This window comes from Schistocerca gregaria, chromosome 6, assembly GCF_023897955.1.
Source record: "Schistocerca gregaria isolate iqSchGreg1 chromosome 6, iqSchGreg1.2, whole genome shotgun sequence".
Taxonomy (NCBI): domain Eukaryota; kingdom Metazoa; phylum Arthropoda; class Insecta; order Orthoptera; family Acrididae; genus Schistocerca; species Schistocerca gregaria.
Window position 1 is genome coordinate 291196152 of NC_064925.1, and position 14601 is coordinate 291210752.

Consider the following 14601-nt stretch of genomic DNA (forward strand, 5'->3'; position numbering starts at 1 on the left):
TGTTAAAATTCTGAGAACATACATTCCTAGAAAAGTCAATCAATATATTGCTTCCTCCTACACAGAGCTTAAAAAGTCAATCAGTATATTGATTCCTCCTACATAGAGCTTACAAAAGAGACTATGAAGGAAAATTTAAAGAAATTTGAGTTCACATAGAGGCTTACCAACAATCATTCTTCACACGGACCATTTGTCACTAGAACAGCAAATGCAGAAAGTGGAGTGGTACACAAATCAATCTCCGTAACACACCATATGGTGGCTCGCAGAGTATAGATGTACATTTAACTGTAGATCTGTGCAGCAGTCACAGCAGGGCTGGTTCATGACATAACTGCATTCACAGATGGCTGAGTCTCTGAAAGGACAGGATGGGATAGAATAGGAGTGTGGTGGGTCTGGAAGAGGATGTGCTGTATTGGTGTATAAACAGGTCTTGTGCCTGGGTCTTCCACTAAGGTATGACAACTGTGGCAATTGGTTAGGAGCGAGTGTGGTGTGAGGATGGACTAGGATATTGCAAAGATGGGATGGGTGGTGTGACACTCTTTGAGAATGATGGAAAAGGTAGTGTGTAGGATGTTCCTTATTTCCAGGAACATGATAAATAATTGAAGTCCTAGTGAAGAATGTAGTTCAGTTGCTCCAGTTCAGAATGATAAGGGCAATGGTCCTTTGCATCTGTTTACTAGGGTGATCAGAGAATTAAGGGTGTGTGGGGAAATGGCACAGGAAATTGCCTGCCGATTTTGCCGGGGGATACCGTATTTACTAGAATCTAGGCCGCACCCGAATCTAAGCCGCACCTGATAAATCAGACTCAAAATCAAGGAAAAAGAATTTCCTGAATCTAAGTCACACCTGAAATTTGAGACTCGAAATTCAAGGGGAGAGAAATGTTTTAGGCCGCACCTCCAAATCGAAACAAATTTGGTCCATTGTAATATGAGACACAATTTAGGTCGAATGAATGACGATACAGCTACAGTAGTTTGGTTCGAGTCGTAAGCTTAGCAGTTACGTTTTACCAGGTAGCTCTTGCTATCCGTCAGGTGCTCCATCCGTATTTTGTACGAGTACCCTTCCTTTTCCTCGTGCTTCTTCTGGTTTGAATTGATTGCTTATTTTTCTTTGGTCTGCTCAGTGCCGTTCTCTTTGTTATAGGTGTTTATGTCACTCTAAGCTGAAAATGCATTACTGTACTGCATCATGCATTGTTTGCCGCATTCTGATAATGAGTGCTTACGGCCTGTCGCCCCTCGCAGCATAGCTTGCTTTTGTGCACGCTACCGCCGCTTACAAATAAATAAAAAAAAAAAGGATGAATCGTCTCATTAGTTAAACAATGGCAAGAGACTCCTATTTGTTGTTACACACTGCTGCTTTCTTTGATAATGATCAACAAGAACCAAATAATACACTGTGTACGATAGAAGATGTTCTGAATGAGACTTTAACGAAAACTTTTCTCAGTTTGAAAATCTTTGCAGGCACCTCTTTAGTACATTGCATTCTGCACAGAAATTACAGTCATCTTAGATTTAAAAATCTAGTCAATTGCCGTGCTTCATTTCTGACTGTATTACTGTTAGGCATAAGAAAACACGAATATAAACATGCCATGATATGTATATTCTTCCGCGTTTGCTGTTGCCTCACTTTAGTTTCGTAGTTTATTAGGCAGACAGGATTTAAATGAGATAGCAGCAAACATGAAAGAATTCATGGCAAAATGTTTATTTTCGTATTATTCTTATGGCGAACAGAATACTGCATGTGATTCACTATTCATAAAAGTTCCTATTAGCAACCATCTCTTCTCAGAGGTAGTAAAAAATTCAGAATGTACAGTTGGCCGTATTGACAAACATCCCAGTCTTGCCAGTCGGATTTTCATAGTACATTGAAATGCTACTATATTCGAAGATGAACGATACGGAATTTGAATTTACTTCATTGGATAATGTATGAAAATGCAGTAGTCAAAACTCGGGGCGGAGAAAAAAGCTCGTCTTCCACCATTTTTTAAATTTATTTTTCAACACAGAAGTTTTGGCGCCAATATTTATCTTTTTGCCTGCAAAGCATGCCTATGTAGCACTACAAATATTCAATGCTAGAAGTTAGTTGTGACGGCACCTACCAACATTTTTCAGAACTTCCACTTACTTTGCACTCGATTCTAAGCTGCAGGCTTACAAAAACCAGAAAAAAAGTGCGGCTTAGATTCGAGTAAATGCGGTAATGCATATCAGTGAAGGCCTTCAATATACTGGGCAAGGGAATATGCCATCTGTAGGTGGTCAAATTAGATAGTAATGATTTTTTTCATGTGTAAAGATGGCAGATTTCAGAATGAAGGTACTGTTGATGGTCATGGGCTTGATATGGCCAGAGGTTGTGATGGAGCCTTCAGAGAGGTGGAGGTTGACATCTAGGATGGTGGTACAGTTGTCTGAGGAGGACCAGGTGAAGTGATTGGGAAATATGATGAGGGTGTCAAGGAATGAGGACGGGGTTCACATCACAAAGATATCATCAATGAAACTGCACCAGATAAGATGTTTGGAATTTTTGATGTCCAAGAAGGTTTCCTCGAATGGCCCACAAACGGACTGGCCAAGGGAGCATGATGTGGGTGCCAATGACTGTGCAGTAGATTTCTTTGTATACCTTCCTATCAAAGGAGAAGTAGTAATGTGTGAGTATGTAGTTAGTTATATGAATAAGGAATGAGCTGGTCGATATGGAGTAAAAAGGACTTTTGGAAGAGGTAATGTTCCACAGCAGCAATACTAAGGTTGTGGGGACTGCAAGTTTATAGCAAGCTGGCTTCAACAGTAATGAGTAGGTATCTAGATGGTATTAGTGTGAGGATGGCTGTGTCTGTGCCTACTGTTTGGTGAGTTGTTAACCGTTTATAATCTGATGAAATCTTGCTTAAGTGCACTTCCTATCTCAAAACACATGGACAGCAGTTCCCTTCACAAGATGCACAGTGTGTTAGATTTTGTACCACAATCAGAAACATAATATGTAACAAGGTCCAAATTTAATCTGACCTGTGAATTCATAGGAATAAGTAACTGTGGTGATGGACTTGACATTAATAACAGAATGTTTCTGCCAACTACCAGTTCACATACGATAGTTGTAGCGTCATTGAAAGATACCTTAAATCTGATAGCACATAACTTCCGTAACCTGAAGCAGCTCTTGGTTTTAGTACTAGGGAAGACTGCTAATCTGTTACCAATGTGGTCAAGTTCTTGAATACTGGAGAGTCCTGCCAATTTTTGTCTCCTTCAGTCATGTCTCAAATTATATATTTATGACAGCTCTATCTAAAGCATACACTGTGAAAACCATCAAACTGCATCTCAAGTTTAAACAGAAATTTGCAGTCAGTGCCATTAGCAAGCAAGGAACTTATAAGAGGAAAGTAATGACACATTTTGCACTATCATTTCTTCTCACAGTTCATGAAACTCTTTCTAGGCAGTGACACTTGTGTTACCATATCCTGGTGCATTCTAGTGAGACATTTACAAACTTTGCATGCCCATATTAGAATGAACAGAACTGCTAATGCCAAAAATAAAAATGTATCTGTAACATTGTTAGTGTGGCCTTCAGTCTCAAGAAAGGTTTGATGTAATTCTCCATGCTAGTTGCTAGTTTATTCTGTGGAAGCCTCTTCATATCTGAATAATTACTACAACCTACATCCTTCTGAACCACCTAGATCTCCCTCTACAATGTTTACCCCTCAACTTCCCTCCATTGACAAATTAACTATTCCTTGAAACCTCAGGACATCTCATATCAACTGATCCCTTCTTGTAGTCAAGTTGTGCCATAAATTTCCTTTTTCCCAAATATGATTTAGTACTTCTCATTAATTATTTGATCTAACCATCTAATCTACAGCATTCTTCTATTTCAAAAGCTTCTATTCTCTTCTTGTCTGAACTGCTTGTCTTCCACGTTACACATCCATACATGACTAAATTCCAGATAAAGACAGTCAGAAAGACTTCCTAACACTTATGTTTATGTTATACTATCTGGTATAGCTTTGAATGGGTAGCATTAAGTATCTGTGGCCAGACGACTTGTGTGGTGTAACATACTTTGTATGGGGGCAACTAATTAGATTTATGAATAAATTAAAGAGAACAACATTACGTAATTGAATATCATCAATTTCATATACTTTATGTACTATGCATGGCAGGAAAGTTTTCTGCGGGCATGCCTATTGAGTGGTCCTTACTGAATTGTCATTTGGAGTGACAGCTTGTGGCAATGATGAGAGCACATCATGATGTAAGTAATAAGTCTACAACCAATATAAATATTGGAGTGTCAAGTATTAATGGTTTTTGGTATGATGTGGCCCACTCCATGCATGATCAATCACTCTGCTGATACTTATGATGATTTTTATCTTACAAATATCTTGCATTTTTCTTTCTTGAAGTTATTTTCTACGATGGACCTGCTATGCACAGTCACTACACCATGACATGAGACTTCATCTTTTTCAGTGGGCAGATGCTGAAAGAGAGCTCCAATCTGTTCAAGCTACTAAAATGACAATTAGTTTTGGAATAACTCTTCCGTATTATTATCAAAGTGATTTGTTTACAAATGTGGAGATATAGACAGTTTATAATGTGTAGCTCACAATAGATCATAACATGTACTGCTGTTCTGATTTTGCATTAGGAAATCACTGTTGCCATCTGTCATCTTTAATGTTCTGGCATTGATGTTATCATCAGCACCCTTTCCTCTGTGGCTTCCAAGTCACCTCCAAGCCATGGCACCAAAACATAAGTGGCCCTCCACAGCAGGTGCAGATGCATGCTCGCTCACTGTCGCACCTTGTCAATGTTCTGAGCTGATTTCTTTTATACCATTTGTGCACTTATGGGAAACCAGAGTGCACACAGTGGGATGTTTCACACCTATCTAAATGATGTTTTTGTTTTCCATGAACATCTTTCATCAGCCTAAATGGTAAATTGTTAGAACACAGAATTGACATGTTACACTAGAAAACTGAATGTGAATCAGGGCTGTGTGTGTGTGTGTGTGTGTGTGTGTGTGTGTGTGTGTGTGTAGATGTTAAGCTTATGTTACAGCTCTCCTATTGTGAAGATTTGTACACACTGTGATGTGTTGTTGAGACACATTGCTGCAATTCTTGGTCATGAAGTCTTTACGGCAGACTTATTTTCTGTGTCACAAAAAATCATGTCCACAGGAAGCTGAAAGTTAAGCCATGTACCTCACTGCTGAAAGAACATACTGTATGTAAATGAAGAAAAGTTGCTGAAGTAATTTTTCGGAAAAAGTTTTACTTGTAACATTAAAAATAAAACATCACATATTTTGGATTTGCTGTGCAATTGTTCTCAAATGATTGCAGGGAAACTTCTGGTTAAAAATGAGTCACTTAGATGCAAAACTGTCCATGTCCACTTATAAAAAAATTGAGTTGGCAGCTCTGGGTTGTAGAGCATGACATTTTACACATGCTTGAAATGCTTTTTATGCTCAAAGTTCTCTGTGTCCTATGGAAAACAGCTCACAAAAGTGTGGTTAGATTCAAAACTGTCCATGTCCATCAGTAAGATGGGTGCGAAACTTGCCTTGTCCCTTTTGACAAATCGCTTTGAAGGCTGGGGTCATGTGACTGTAATGCAGGGAGAAAACCTGTCACATGTATTTACCTGTGACTCTCAACATTAGAAAGATGTGGCGACATTACAATTCCGTGGTTACTCCGGAAAAGCGAGTCACACAAAATTTTTTTAGGAACATATTTAATACAAAATTTAACATTGGATTTGGGTCTCCAAAACCAGATGTTTGTTCCATGTGCATCAGACTTGTGGAGCAGATCAAAACTGAAAAGTGTGACGTTAAGAAAGCTCAACTTATGTGTCAAAAAAGACTTCATAACCTTAAAGCAAACAGTTTCTATTCACTGCTGAAGGAAAAGCAAGACAACCTTCTGACAATGTCCTTTGACTGCCAAAAGAATTTACCCTTGTCAAAAATACCTGATCAGAATGTCTATTACAGTAGGCAATTATACCCATACAATTTTGCCATTGTAGTAGGTTCCTTTAAGTCATAGTTAACCATTAATAATGTCTTCATGTACACTTGGCTTGAACATGAATGTAAGAAGGGGTCAAATGAAATATGTTCAGCTCTTTATCACCGCTTGTGCCATACAGATATGAGCAACATACAAACTTTGAGATTAATTGCCGATAGATGCCCTGAGCAAAATAAGAACACAATAGATGTCTCAATGCTGTGTCACTGGATGTACAAACATGCGCCAGGAGTAAACAAAATAGAAGTTATTTATCCCGTAACTGGACATTCATTCATGCCTCCTGATAGAGTTTTTGGGCTCATCGAAAGGCAACTGCGGAAACAAGAAGTGATAGTTCAGCCATTGGAGTACCATACCATCTTAGAACAGTATGGCAACCTTCATATTCTATTGGAGAGACTGGAAGGTAGTTGACAGGAAAGGAGCCATTCAAAACATCACTAAACCCGCATCATCATTCCCCTTCCAGATAACAAAAGTAAAATGAGTGATCATCATCCGTGAATCTCAGAATGCTATAGAAGTCCAAGGGGAGCCTATTTATAATTCTGAAATCAACCTACCAGTGTCTGTATGCAAAAATGGGAAACACTTAGGACACACAAACTCAAGCTGCATTACGAACGCGGTCATTCCTATTAATGAAAAGAAACTGGAGGATGTTTCAAAACTCCTCAAGAAACACTATGATGAGTCCTGGAGGGAACCTGAATCCCTGTCATTGTACATGACATTACTAGGTTCCAGTGGGTCAGGGGCATCAGTTGAATCAGAAGGCCTAGCAAGAGAAGATGATGACATTGTTAAAGATATGATGTAGTAAGTGGATTGTAGTTTGTCAGTTGTTACACCATGTACTTTTATATATATTTTAAAAAATTAAAACTGAATACACAGTTTTATGTTCACCCCTATCCCCTCCTTATGTATAACTAGTCAGGTTCAAAACTGTCCATGTGCATTTCAGTTGCACGCAAAAGTGGCCATCTGCAAAGTCAGATACAAAACTGTCCAAGTCCGTTTTTATTTTGCTTATATCTTACATGCATTGAGTTCCTGATTTTTTTCAATAGTCCAAATGATTTTGTACTAATCCATACTTATGTATACAACATACAGTGTAGGGCAGTGTGTATTTACCCAGTGGAAGCAGTTTTTCCACTTTTTCTCAAAACCGGTTAAGGAGGACATGGCCAGTTTTGCATCTAGGCGACTCAAATATTTGGTTATTTCAAATTGTAAGTCATACATCAAACAATGGAAAATCCTGGATGGAATATAACAATATCAGAGAAGGAAAGTTGCCACTCAACATATAGTGGAGATGCTGAGTCATGGTAGGCACAACAAAAAGTTTCACACAATTATAGCTTTCAGCCATCAAGGCCTTTGTCAGCAGTAGACACACATAAACACGTGGGCACGCATGCACACACACACACACACACACACACACACACACACACACACACACACACACACACACACATCTGCTGTCTCAGAGAACTGAAACCACACTGTAAGCAGCAGCACCAGTGCATGATGGGAGTGGTGACTCGGTGGGGGTAAGGAGGAGGCTGGGATGCGAAGGGGGAGGGATGTATGGTGGGAGTGGCGGACAGTGAAATGTTGCAGTTTAGATGGAGGGCAGGAGAGAAGGGGCTGGGGGGGAGGGGTAGAGGGTAAGTAGGGGAAAGGAGAGAAACGTAAAGAAAAAGCAATTAAAAGACTGGATGTGGTGGTGAGATGACGGTTGTGTAGTGCTGGAATGGGAACAGGGAGGGGGCTGAATGGGTGAGGACAGTAACCAATGAAGGTTGAGGCCAGGAAGGTTATGGGTATATAGTATGTATTGCAGGGAAATTTCCCACCTGCGCAATCCATAAAAGATGGTGTTGGTGGGAAGGATCCATATGGCACAGGCTGTGAAGCAGTCATTGAGATGAGGGATATCATGTTTGGCAGCGTGTTCAGCAACAGAGTGGTCCACTTGTTTTTTGGCCACAGGTTGTCAGTGGCCATTCATGCAGACAGATAGCTTGTTGATTGTCATGCCTTCATAGAATACAGCACAGTGGTTGCAGCTTAGCTTGTAAATCACATGACTTGTTTCACAAGTAGCCCTGCCTTTGATGGGATAGGTGATATTAGTGACCGGACTGCAGTAGGTGGTGGTAGGAGAATATATGGGACAGGTCTTGCATCTAGGTCTATTACAGAGGTATGACCCATCAGGTAAGGGATTGGGAGCAGGGGTTGTGTAAGGATGGATGAGTAAATTGTGTAGGTTCGGTGGATGGCGGAATGCCACGGTGGGAGGGATGGGAAGGATAGTGGGCAGGACATTTCTCATTTCAGGGCACGATGAGAGGTAATTGAAACCCTGGTGGAGAATGTAATTCAGTTGCTCCAGTCCCGGATGGTACTGGGTTACGAGGGGAATGCTCCTCTGTGGGACTTTGGGAGGTGGTGGGAGACTGGAAAGATAAGGCACGGGAGATTTGTTTTTGTACAAGGATGGGAGGATAATTACAGTCAGTGAAGGCTTCAGTGAGACCCTCAGTATATTTTGAGAGGAACTGGTCATCACTGCAGATGCAACGACCATGGGTGGCTAGGCTGGGGATTGGGAGCAGGGGTTGTGTAAGGATGCATGAGTATATTGTGTAGGTTTGGGGGATGGCAGAATACCAAAGTGGGAGGGGTGGGAAGGATAGTGGGCAGGACATTTCTCATTTCAGGGAATGATGAGAGGTAATTAAACCCTGTTGGAGAATGTAATTCAGTTGCTCCAGTCCCGGATGGTACTGGGTTACGAGGGGATGCTCCTCTGTGGGACTTTGGGAGGTGGTGGGAGACTGGAAAGATAAGGCAAAGGAGATTTGTTTTTGTACAAGGATGGGAGGATAATCACAGTCAGTGAAGGCTTCAGTGAGACCCTCAGTATATTTTGAGAGGGACTGGTCATCACTGCAGATGCAATGATTATGGGTGGCTAGGCTGTATGGAAGGAAGGGAGGAACTTCTTGGTACGGAATGGGTGACAGCTGTTGAAGTGGAGGTATTGCTGGTGGTTAGTAGGTTTGATATGGATGGAGGTATTGATGTAGCCATCTCTCAGGTGAAGGTCAACATCTAGGAAGGTGGCTTGTTGGGTTAAGTAGGACTAGGTGAAGCAAATGGGGTAGAAGTTGTTGAGGTTCTGGAGGAATGTGAATAAGGTTTCCTCACCTTCAGTCCAGATAGCAAAGATGTCATCAATGAACCTGAACCAGGTGAGGGATTTAGGATTCTGGTTTTTTAGGAAGGATTCCTCTATATGGCCCATGAGTAGGTTAGCATAGGATGATGCCATGCGGGTGCCAATAGCTGAACCGCGAATTTGTTTGTAGCTAATGCCTTCAAAGGAGAAGTAATTGTGGGTGAGAAGACTAGGAAGCAGTTTGTTGGTTTGGAATCTGTAGGGTGTCTGAAAAGGTAGTGTTCGCTAGCAGTAAGGCCATGGGCATTAGGAATGTTAGTGTAGAGGGGGGAGGCATCAATAGTGACGAGCAGGGCACCATGTGGTAAAGGGACAGGAACTGTGGAGAGTCAGTCAAGGAAATGGTTGGTATCTTTTATATAGGAGGATAGGTTCTGGTTAATAGGTTGAAGGTATTGGTCTATGAGAGCAGGGAATCTCTCAGTGGGGGCACAGTAACCGGCCACAGTGGAGCATTCTGGGTGGTTGGGTTTATGAACTTTAGGAAGCATGTAGAAGTTGGGAGTGCGGGGAATGGTACGGGTAAGTAGGAAGATGGACTCTGGGGAGAGGTACTGGGATGGGCCCAAGGATTTGAATAGTGACTGGAGATCCTGCTGGATTACTGGAATGGGATCACTGTGGCATGGTTTTTAGGTGGAAGTATCTGACAGCTGATGGAGTCCTTCTGCCACATAATCCTTGAGCTTCAAAACAACGATGGTGGAGCCTTTGTCTGCAGGTAGGATTATAAGGTCAGGATCACTTTTTAGATGGTGGACTGTGGTTCTTTCTGCAGATGTAAGGTTAGTTTGCATGTTGAGGGATTTTGGGAACGATGGTGAGGAAGGTTGGAGGTTAAGAAATTCTGGAAAGTTAACAGGGGGTGGTTTGGAGGCAGTGGGGGTGGATCACGATTGGATGGGAGAGTGAAATGGGTTAGGCAAGGTTCAATATTGGTCTTTGGTTGAGTCTGATTGGTCGGGTTGGTGGTGGAAAAGTGTTTCCACAGTAGGGACCAGCAGAAGGAGAGAAGGTCTTTATGGTTGAATTTGAGAGTGGGGCAAAAGGTGAGGCCTTTGGAAAGGACTGATATTTCTGTGGGACTAAGGCTTCTGGAGGAAAGGTTCATGGTCAGAAGCTATAATAGCGAGGATCTTTTTGTTGTGCCTACCGTGACTCAACACCTCCACTATATAGTGAGTAGGAACTTCCCTTCTCAGGTATTGTTGTCAGTCATTCATCATATCCTGATGATAAGGTGGTTATCTTTTCATTATTGGTCATATTTATTACTTTACATTAAAGCTGAGTAACACACTGCTCATCATTCAAAGATTTGCAGTGAATTAAGAGTGCAAATTTTGTTGCTAATCTGAGGGAAACAGATATTGGCAGTCTGAAATCGTCATCATATTTTGAAATGCTGATCTCCCCATCATTGAGGCATGAACACTTGGTTAAAAGGCAGAGTGGAAAAAAATTACCCAGCCAGGACTCGATCTAGTCACACACTCTACCCCTCCCCCTCAGCTCCCCTCTTTTTTTTCCTTATTGTTTTTTGACATAATATGACAACCATTCCAGTTCATTATTGATTCCTTCACTCAGGTTTCCCCCGTCCCCCACCCCCACCCATCACCCCCCTCCCCACCCCCCTCGAGGTTAGCCAACCCTCTGACAGAACACACTGAGCTACCGTGCCAGCACCTTTAGACCACCACACCAGATGCAAATTAGATCCTGCTTGCTGCATTCAGCACTGCTACTTTCCTGAATTACGGCACCTGTTTGCTGGGTGGCTGTCGCATTGTTTTCACAACAATTTAATTCATTAAAGTTCAGACAATTTGAGGGAATATTTTTAAATTGTATACATAAACCTTCCTTGTGAATCTGTGCATCTATTAGTCAAAACTGGATCAAAATCCCTACAGCAGTTCCTGAGATTAGCCTGCATATACTGACGAACATGAGCAAGTGGCTTTATAAATAAGTTATATAAAAGTAACCTTTGCTTGTAAAAAAAGGAAAATAACTTAGAGAAATGTGTGATACAGTTCTGAATGCAGTACATCTTCAAGCTTTATTTACAAATATTCACTGTGGCTACCTTTTGTAGAACGACAAATGTCCCATCTGTAATAAGTTTCCTGCCAAATCCTATATCTCGAGTCTTGATTTATGGTGGCAACTGCTTGTGTTATCAGCTATCATAACTTGTCAATGTTTCCTGGAAGTGGAGGAACAAACACTCTGTCTTCCATGTAACACTATATACAATAATCTATTAGTGTTAAATCAAGTCATTGTTGAGGCCAGGATAGTGTTCCACCCTGTTCAATCCAAGTTGGCACGTTCCTACAGAGACATGCAACAACTTCACAATGATAATAAGGAGTGCAGCATCTTGCTGGAAAATAAATTCTGTGCCCGTATCATGTAATTGAGGCATTAGATAATATTCAAGCATGTCCAGGTATGATTAGCCAGTTACCGGTGATTTGGCAAAAAGAATGGACCATAAACCTTTGCTACAACTGACTCGGCATCCTATATGATACACAGCCAGCTCTGGTGAAACAATTGTATCAATTAATAACATTTGGTCTTTGAGATGGTGGCTTGCGATATTTAGTCCTGAATTGCCTGTGAATTGTAGTAGCAGATCTGGATTCACGAAACCGTAAGCAGCACTGTGCATGTTTGGCACTGTTATATGACTCCATGATGACAGTTGGAATAATTTATTCATGCATGCCAGTTAATGGAAATGTCAGAAACTAACAGTGTTAAGTGGAAATAAAACTTGAAAATACACTGCATTCAGTGCTGTAGCAAACAGTTCTGTAAAATTATTTAGATAAAAAAAATCTACTCACCATGTGGTGGTAGGACTCACACATAAAAGACTGTTGTGATTGCCAAGCTTTCAGAGCCAGTGGCTCATTCTTCAGGCAGAAGAATTTTATCAATAATTGATTGTTTTTATTGAAACATTTCTTTAAGTTATTTATGCTTTTCACAATTAAAGGCTGTTAACAGCTTCATCTGTTTCAGAAATTCCTTTCTTGTTATTTACAGTCTGCGTTTAGCATTCACCTCCTTTGGCAACTGTCAGTTAATTTTCTCCCCCAATAGTAAAACTCATCTACAACTTATGGTGTCGCACTTCTCTCACTTCCTAATATAATTCCCTTAGCATCTCCTTATTTAATTCAACTACATTCCATTACCATTGTTTTGCTTTTATTTATGTTCATCTTATAACCACTTTTTAAGACATTATGCATTCCGTTCAACTGCTCCTCCAAGTGCTTTGTAATCTATGTCAGAATTACAATGTCATTGGCAAACCTCATATTTTTTATTTCTTCTGCCTGAACTTAAATTCCATTACCAATCTTCTCCTTGGTTTCCTTACTGTTTGCTCAATGTACAGATTGAGTAACATCGGGGATAGGCTGCAATCTTGTTTCACTCCCATTTCAACTTTTGCTTCCTTTGACTCATAACTGCAGTCTGGTTTCTAGACAAGTTTTAAATTACCTTTATTTCTGTATTTATGCCTACTATCCTCAAAATTTCAAAGAGTTTAGTCCAGTTAGCTTTGTCAAAATATTTCTCTAAATTTAGAAATGCTATAAATGTACGTTTACCTTTCTTTGGTGTGTCTTCTAAGATAAGACATAAGGTCTGTACTATCTCACATGTTCCTACATTTATCCAGAACCCAAACTGATCTTCACTGAGGTCAGCTTGTATTAGTTTTTGCAAATTTTCTGTAAATAATTCATGTCAGCATTTTGCAACCATGAAATTAAACCAATGGTTCAATAGTATTCACACCTGTTGCAACCTGCCATCTTTTGGAATTGGAATTCTTATATTCTTCCTGAAGTGTGAGGGTATCTCTCATGTCTCATAGATGTCACACACCTGGTGGAATAATTTAGTCATGACCAGCTCTCTGAATGATTTCAGCAATTCTGAAGGAATTTCGTCTGTTCCAGTGCCCTTGTTTCTACCTGTGCCTTTCAATACTATGTCAAATTCTTCTTGCAGTATTGTATCTCACATCTCATCTTCCTCTTCTCTTTCTATAATATTATCGTCAAGTTTGTGTCGTTCCTATAGACCCTCAATTTATTCCTTCTACCTTTCAGGTTTCCTTTCTTTGCTTAATAGTGGCTTAGCATTTGAGTGCTTGATAGTCATACAGCTGCTTCTCTTTTGTGCAAAGGTCTTCTTAATTTTCCTATAGGCAGCACTTATCTTTCCTCCAGTTGTGTGTGTTTCTACAGCCGTTCCTGCATAGCCATTTTACATTTTCTGTCAATTTCATTTTTTAGATTTCTATATTTCTTATCACCAGCTTCATCTGCTACATTTGTTAACCTTCTCATTTGGTTAATTAAATTCAATAGATCCTGTTTTATTCAAGGATTTCTACTACACCTTTTCTTTTTAACTATGGGATCCTCTGCTATGTTTGGTATATCGTCTCTCAAAGCTAGTCATTTGTCTTCTATTCTATCCCTTTCTACTGTTTCAGTCCAGTGTATGCTAATGCTCCCTCTGAAACTTTCAATAACCACTGGTTCTTTCAATTTATTGAGGTCTCTTCTCCTTAATTTTCTATCTTTTTGCAGTATCTTCAGTTTTACTCTGCAGTTCATAGCAAATAAATTATGGTCAGAGTCCACATCTGCCACTGGAAATGTCTTACAGTTTAACATTTGGTTCACAAATCTCTATTATACCACTACATAATCAATCTGAAACTTTCCAGTCTCCTCAGGTCTCTTCCATGTGTATAACCTTCTTTTATGTTTCTTAAACTAAACATTAGTGGTGATTAAATTATGTTCTGTGAAAAATACAACCTGATGGCTTTTCCCTTTATTCCTTTCCCCTAGTCCATATCCTCCTTCTGCTTTTCTGTCTCTTTCTGTTCCTGCTATTGAATTCTGTTCTATAACCTCCATTAATTTTTTTTCTTCCTTAAGTATCTGAATAATATCATTTTTGCTCATCAAACATCCTTTCCTTATCTTAATTATTTGCAGAGCTAGTTATCTTACAAAATTGTTGTGTTGGATGTCAGATTTGGGTTTATGTTGACTGTGGTAATGTGTTCATGACGCTTTTCACAGTAACTTACCTGCATTCCTATTTTCTTACTCATTATTAGGCCTATGCCTGTGTTACTCCTATC